This window comes from Lepidochelys olivacea (assembly GCF_965140295.1).
Source record: "Lepidochelys olivacea isolate rLepOli2 genome assembly, chromosome: 8".
NCBI lineage: Eukaryota > Metazoa > Chordata > Testudines > Cheloniidae > Lepidochelys > Lepidochelys olivacea.
This window is the reverse complement of record NC_140418.1, coordinates 45,044,600-45,052,344: the sequence shown is the minus strand read 5'-3', so window position 1 is coordinate 45,052,344 and position 7,745 is coordinate 45,044,600.

The following is a 7,745-nucleotide window of genomic DNA, read 5'->3' as shown; positions in this document are numbered from 1 at the left end:
TGCAGCCGGCAGGTGCAACTGACCCCAGGGCCGCCCAAGGACCTCAGGCAGCCCCAGGGCCAGCTGCACTGCCCCCGCAACAGTGGCAGTCCTGGGCCGCCCCTTGCCAGCAGTAGCACAGTGGTCACAGGCCCCCGCCAGCAGCAGTGCGGTGGTACCGGGCTGTCCCCCACCAGTGGCAATGGTCCCGGACCACACCCCACCAGCTGTGGCTGACATGGTCCTGGGCTGCCCCGCCCCCGGGGGGGCCCTGGAGCCTCCCCTCAGCACCAGCAGGTGCCCCAGAGACCCCCCTCCAGAACACCAAAGATTTAGTCAGGGGTATACTACAAGTCATGGACAGGTCAGGGGGCCATGAGTTTTTGTTTATTGCCCATGACTTTAACTAAAAATGCCCATGACTAAATCTTAGCCTTAATTATAATTTTAATGGATGGCAGATATGTATACTCCTTAGCCCACTCTCTGAAGACTGGCTCCTCCCAAATATTGCATAAATCTTCCTACTTAGCAGAGACCAAACAGAAGCCACCGTGATACAGGGAGCTGCTGCACCAGACTCCCTCCCCTAGAGACCTGGTTTCAAATGAGTCTTTGGTCACAAGCAAAGCTATGGTGCTGGACCTCAACTCTTGGTGCGCAATGGACGTTTGTCCACATCATACCACAAAATTACTCACGACTGGGCACGGCTGCTTTGGAAAGGCCTACAGAGGGAACAGGCCGGGGCCTAGCAGGTTAGAAAGCAGTAGTGGTGATACACTAGGGGGGTGGTCGCCAGTATTGGGCCAGAAGGGAGTGGTTCAGGTCAGGACTGAGGTACAGCTGAGGAGCAGAGCGTAGGGGACACTGACATTGTACCTGTATCTGGACAGTTCAGTTCTGATTTTCATAAACATTAAAGTTAACCAAAAAAACAGCCACTTATTGACTTGCTGCCCTTTACATTTTGGGAAACCAGAGCAAAATGACTTGGGGGGGGCGAGGGGGCGGAGCCTGGGGAATGAGAATCGTCATGGGGCAGATCCCCAGTTGGTATAAGTTAGCCAATGCCACTGATGTCAATGGAGCTACATGGATCCCCACAACCCAGCAAATCAGAGGTTAAGTAATTAGGCTTCACTATGTAAATATACCCTGGGAATGTCTGACAGGGCCAATCAATCAAATGTAATTAAACAATAAAATCCATTAATCAAAAATGGGAAAGCATCAGGTCTTTAGGATGGGGAAGGGAATTATACATAAAGTGGCAAAGTGAGAGCACCACAGTTTGCAGCTGTAACTCCTTGCAGAGTGGACACTGCAGCATTCACGCAGGTCTATGAACACCAACATCTGTTTCCAGTTCCCCCAATGTGCTACAATGGGAGTGGAAAGTCCTCCAGATTCCTCCCTTGCTTGCAGAGAAGGAAATGGAAAAGGCGGCCTTTTGCCCTGCTCAGTCAAGGTACTGATACTTTTCCTACTGAATGGGGTGATGTCTTGTGGGACTTTAAAGCTAGACACACAGCATTGGGAATCAGGGTTTGTCTACACTACACAGTTAACTCAACCTAGCTTAGGTCAACTTACAGCCACAATGGTAATTACTGTGGTTTTTCATGTCCATGCTACCCTCCAGTCGGTGGTGCGCGTCCTCATCAGGAGTGCATGCACCTAGTTAAGAGGGGCAGTCTGGTGGGCTGGGAGCCCAGGCTCTCAGCTCTGCGTGGAGCTCCACACTGGGGACCTGGAAGCCCAGCTGGAGAATAGGGAGCGGAGAGCCCAGGCAGCAGCTGGGCTCACAGCTGGAGCCCCCCACCCACCCTGAGGTGACAGCCTGAGCTGTGAGCCTGGCACCGGGTTCACAGCAGGGAGCCTTTCTTGTCAATTTCATGGCTGCCTCAGGCTCAGAGCAGCAGCAGGGCTCACAGCTGAAGCTGTGAAATTGACAAGAAAGGCTGGTAGGCTCCAAGTTGTGAAATTGAGTCCAGCAAGGGGCCCACAGCTGCCACAGTCACTCCAGAGTGCAGGGCGGGGGCTCCAGCTGTGAGCCCAGGAGCTGTGAAATTGACAAGAATGACAGCCAACAGCGGAGGTAAGTAACACAATGTCTACACGGACACTGTGTCACCCGAACTACACCGACATAAGTCCTGCGCCTCTCCTAGAGGTGGAGGTACTATGTCAGTGTGGTAGAGCACTTACATCGCTGGGAGCAAGGGTGTAGTGTTGACACTGACATAATTAGGTTGACATAAGCTGCCTCACTTTAACCTAACTCCGCAGTGTAGACCATGCTTCAGTCTCTCTCCTAGATTCTACAGTCGAGACCCTGTGCAGTTGTGCTCATTTCAACGGGAGCTTGCTGTCCTTAATTGACATGTATACTAGAAGCTCAGGGAAAACCCACTCTAAAAATTAAGTAGCTGAATAAATAAGTTAATAGAATCAATCAGCATTCTCTTCCCCATACCAGGGCAAGACTTCTGCTCCCTTACACCACTCTTGTGGGACCAGGCTAAGTGGGGGACCTGCGACCATTAAAGTTTTAGGGTGAAATCCTGGCTCCATCAAAGTCAATTGCCAAAACTCGCATGGAGTTCAATGGGGCCAGGGCTTATCCCTCTGTTTTTTTCAGTATGGCAAGTGCTGAAGTGTCTTCAAACCCTAGGAGCAGCAGAGATTGCAGCTGTAGACTGCATCTGGCCATGATCGTTCTCTGCAGCTACAATGCTAAACGATAGCGGCTGACTCAGAAGAGGAGCGGTGGGCATGGCTCGATGGCTAATGGGGAGCCCAGCTAGGAGAGGCTGCCTCTCCCAAACAGAGAATGCTCAGGAACTTTTTTCTTCACAAGGCCCCTTCCTGAAAAGAGCTAAGAACCAAACACCAATCACTAGCCATATTCCCCACAGGGCTTTTCCTAAGCTATCTGACAGCACCCAGATCTGCTCCACCAGGCAACCCTAAACAAGCCCAGGGATTAGCAGGAGCAGAGTAAATGGAGAACTAGGGTTGGGCAATGTAAACCAGATGCCAACCTCAAACTCAGCCATTCAGACACAAGTGCTCCTAACACATGGGCCAAGCACCCACACTGGGCCCATGTTTTCCAGACCAGTGCTTCCCAAGTTGTGAGTTGGGGATCCTTTGAGGAGCTACAAAGGGTTGATGGTGGAGCCACGAATGTCTGGGTAAAAATGTAATTGCTAAGCCAGTTTTTTTCTAATTAAAAGACTATTAAGCTAGGCTTAAGGTCTGTGTCTTATGCTGCTGCTGGTGGCCTCTCTGTGGCCTCCACTCTGCCAACGGGCCTTCAGCTGAGACTCCTTGCTGGGGAAGCAGGCAGCTGGAAGTCTCTCAGCTGAGAGGCCCTGCTGGTGCAGAGGGAGGCCTCCAGTGCTGGTAGCAGCAGAGAGGGGAAGAGGGTTGATAGAGAGAGAGGTGTATCTTAAAACTGTCAACTGATCACACACTGAAGAACAAGTTTTCAAATCTAACAAGCCAGGAATCCTGAATCTCTGTTAAAGGAGAGTATGAAGAACTCAGTGCTGAAACTCTGAAAGTGCTACTTCCATTCACTTCCAGGGATCTGAGAGCCAGGGTTTCCAGCAGTGGCTCCAGTGAAACCCAAACAGAAATAATTTAAACTTCAAAAACAACTTACGTCTGGTGCTATCAGAGATTCAACCAAACAGTGCGCAGCTCTGCCATTCGAAACAGGCCTGCTCTTCTCACAACAAGCTCAGACTGTGTCCCAACACACCCCAAAAGCTGTATTTTCTAGTTATAGTTTTAAACCCTCAGATTACATCTGATTATATCATTAATAAACTGTATAGAATTGAAGAAAGTCACAAAACCATCCTAACTCTGATGTCCTGAGTTGGGAAAAGAAACGGTCTTTGCTGGCAGGGCGCCATCAAGCCTTAACATATCTGTCAGGGAACCACCATACTAAAACGTTTGAGAGCCAATGCTCCAGATCATCCAGCAGCTCCTGTTAGGAACAGTGGAAAGTCCCCCACATGCAAATGAGGGTGCTCAGCTCTCGTGAAAACTTGCCTTTTAACAGGAGATTTTCCACCAAGGCACAGGCTCAGTGGGGCCTACAGAACCTGAAGAACCTATGGGCACTAATGCTCCTGCAGTGAAATTAACAGCATCTCTCTAAGCTAACTAACTTCCTTCCTTTCAATCATAGATTCATAGAATATCAGGGTTGGAAGGGACCTCAGAAGGTCATCTAGTCCAACCCCCTCCCTTTCCTATCCAAGAAAGCTTTTGACGAATGTGGTATTTCAGCTGCTCCCATGACTTTGATTAACCATCTTTTTAGCTCAGAGGTGCAGGTGTATTCACATCTCTGTGCACTGAGCACAGAGTCTGGCATTGGTTTTGTTCCATTTCAATAAGCCCGTGCAACCGCAGCAAGATCAAAATGCCTCACTGGCCCCTCTCCCTCTATTTCTGTTCTCACATATGCTGGGCAAAGTCATCTCCACAAGTGACGGCTGTAACCAACTTCACCTCCCAGCTTTTGTGTTAGGGATGTTAGCTTAGGAACAACAGATTCCAAATCTCACAGCTGTCAGATTCCAGCTGTGCAACTACTGTTCTCCCAGAATTCCTCGAAAGGCTTGCATTTTAAATCCACTCCAACAACACTGATTTCATTAGTGATTGCATTCCTCAGGCCTTTTAGCAATTCTGAGAAGCTGGCTGGTATTGTGGGTTTCTCCTTAAAATGGGGAGCAGCGGTTGCCCAAATTGCGGTTCCAGTCTCAATCTTCCAGACCAAAATGCAGAACATGAACTTTAAAATGATTGGGCAGGAAGCCCAAAATGAGGGACAGAGCAAAATCTGTACAATTGAGAGAGTTTGGAATGAGAAGGGATTCAGGAGCGGGACCAAGCAGAAGTAGCTCCAATGACAAATACCTTTACAACAGCTGAGACTCTGGCCCCAAATCTTACAACCTCAGGTCAAAATTTTCCAAACTTAGAAACTAGAACTGGCTGAGAAATGGGAACGTTATTTTGTGAAAAATGCTGGCATTGTTTCCACTTCACAGAGTTAGAAACACATCCCATTTCCATTTTTCTCAACATTTGAGTTTTGGGTTTTTTTGTTTGTTTTTAACCAAAATTGGTTTGAAAATTTTCCATGTTCCAAAAACTACATTTTAAATGTCAACAATGATTTAAAAAATATTTTGATAACATTTCCAATTAAAATGTAAATAAGACAGAAAATGTCAAAAAATGGAAAATTTTGATCATGGCTTTTTTTGATGAAACTTTACATGGAAAAATTGGCAATTTTTCCCTGAAAAACTTTTGTATGAAAAATTTCAGCCAGCTCTCAGCCAGCTACCTCCATATTTAGGCACCTAAATAAGTAGGCTGATTTCAGATGCTGTAAACTAGGCCACCACAGCTGAAAATGTTGGTCTAAGTTTGAATTTCAACATTCCTGGTGTCCAAAAAGATAAGAAATCAATAACTAACACCAAATATTACTGAGACTAATAAAGGGAGAGACAAGAACATGGGATTTTTGGTCTAGAGTGGTGTGAGGGGTAAGACCCGAGTCTACTGGCTGCATATAAGAGGTGTGGGGTCGAGCTTGGAAAACAACCTACTTCTCCATGCCAGTTTTAAGGGCACAGTGTCATGCACCCCAGCTGTCCGGAAGCCGCACTGGAGGGCTGAAGGTCTGGGGAAAATTCAGCACATCCATGTTCAGAAGTTTTGAAGGATCTGCCCTGAGCAGACAGGCACAGGCATGGCCTCCGGGGGCCAACAAACTGGTGAGAGCATGGAGTTCTCAAACTCACCCTGTGGAAGCCTAGCAGTCCTGTGCATCTGCAGGTGCTACCAAGGGATGGGAAGAGAAAGGCTGCTGGTGCACCACCCAGAGATGCGGATAGGCTGTAGGAGGTACACCAGAGCCACAGGGATGCAGGGCAGCTGAAGCAAGCTCGTGACTCCATGTGAATAAAGGCTGACTGGGATGGTATTAATGGATGCATGACATTGCAGCGCTCTCTCCACTGACTCCACCCAGAGCAGGTCTGCTGATGGCCAAGGAGCCCAGGGCAGGGGGACATAGCACAAAGAGACCTTTCCTGGGGTGAAGAAGAAGCCTCCTGAACAGATTTCAGCTCGCACTCGCTTCATCTCCTCTGTGGGTCCTCAGTAGCTACTCTGTACCCTGGTCATAAGAATCAAATTCCAGAGAGGTTTGCTCAAAAGACCCTGGCGTCACTGGGCAGGTACCGTTCCCAGTGATCTCAAAAGGGGCTTAGCCTGCACAGACACCACAGAAACCCTGAACATACCAGACACCCAAGTGCTCCTATGGAGATCCTGTATGATCCCTGCTATGCAAAAAGCATGAGGCTCATAAGCAAAGTGGGGAAAATGTGACAGAACATCAACTCCATAAAAAGGAGAGTGGAGCCCTGGATTTCAAAGCAGTGAAATCACTACTGAAATCGGCTTAAAAATCAAGTCAGAAAAGCAGAGCTAACACTGTAACAAGAGTTTTCTGCAAAACTGTCAGGAGAACCTACCACCAATGTACACTAACACCCACAGCACACGAATGGTGCCCAGTAGGATATGCTCTGAATGAATGCAGGCATAATGGGGATCTTTGAACCATGGAATTATTATGAGTGGTTTCTTTGTTCAGAAGCCTAAATTCACATAACAACAGAAACTTAATCTCTCGGTAATAGAGAGATAAACTGCTTTTCAGAGCAATAATCCAAGGTTTCAAGAAGTCACTGGGCTCATGCTGGAAGGGCAGATACAGCCGTTTCCAAGAAGAATGAAATCAGTATCATTTCACAATATCTAGGACTCAATAGAGTTCCTCTGGATTGGAGTCAATACTAAGGGAGTCTCTGGACATCCTGCAGAGATATCCTTTAAATTAGTAGCTGGGTGAAGATGCTATAGATCACCTCTTAGTCACACTGGGCTGAGTAGTTAGCGATGCCTTAAAATGGTAACGCACATTCGGTTTATAAACCACACATTTTCTGCATTTCTCTTGTTTTGCTTCCTGGTGACTGAGATGGGGAAACGAGCAGCTTTGTTTTTAATGCTTTGCGTCTTCTTCCCTACCCTCTGCATCTGTGCCCAGAAGGTGGGAGCACTGCTACTTCTGTTCCTTGCTGGAACACCTCCACTCACCAGCTCCCCTACACTGGAGGGGCCAGATAAAAGAGCCAGTCACTGTGCATGGGGGAAAACAGCACAAGTTATGACTGTAATCCCTTGCACGGCTCCCCCTCTAAGCTATGGCCCCTCCCTGACAAGGTGCTCCTGGGGCAGCCTCCATGGAGGCAGCACTGCTGTCCAGGGGCCAGCAGGAATGCAGACACTCTTTGTCTTCTGCATATCCTCCAAGACAGGCTAATATGGTGAACGCGCTGCGGGGCAGGGATAGGGAGAGGAGAGGCGCATCACACCCCCAGAGGAAGAACGAGTAGGAAACTCCATGAGTTTATGACCCAAGCATTTCTTCCCACTCCAGTCATGACATCACCAATCACCTTCACAGCAACCAATTGGGATGCCATTGAGCCAGGGGCCAAAGAAACTCCCGGTGGTAATGGCCCTTAAAAAGCAAAGATCATGTTATCCCCCCAAACGTCCTCATCAGAGAGTGAAGCTCAGGCTTATTCCCAAAGAGAACAGCCTCCCACCTCCCCCGGATGGATTCAGCCATGCGCTCGTGCCTGGCT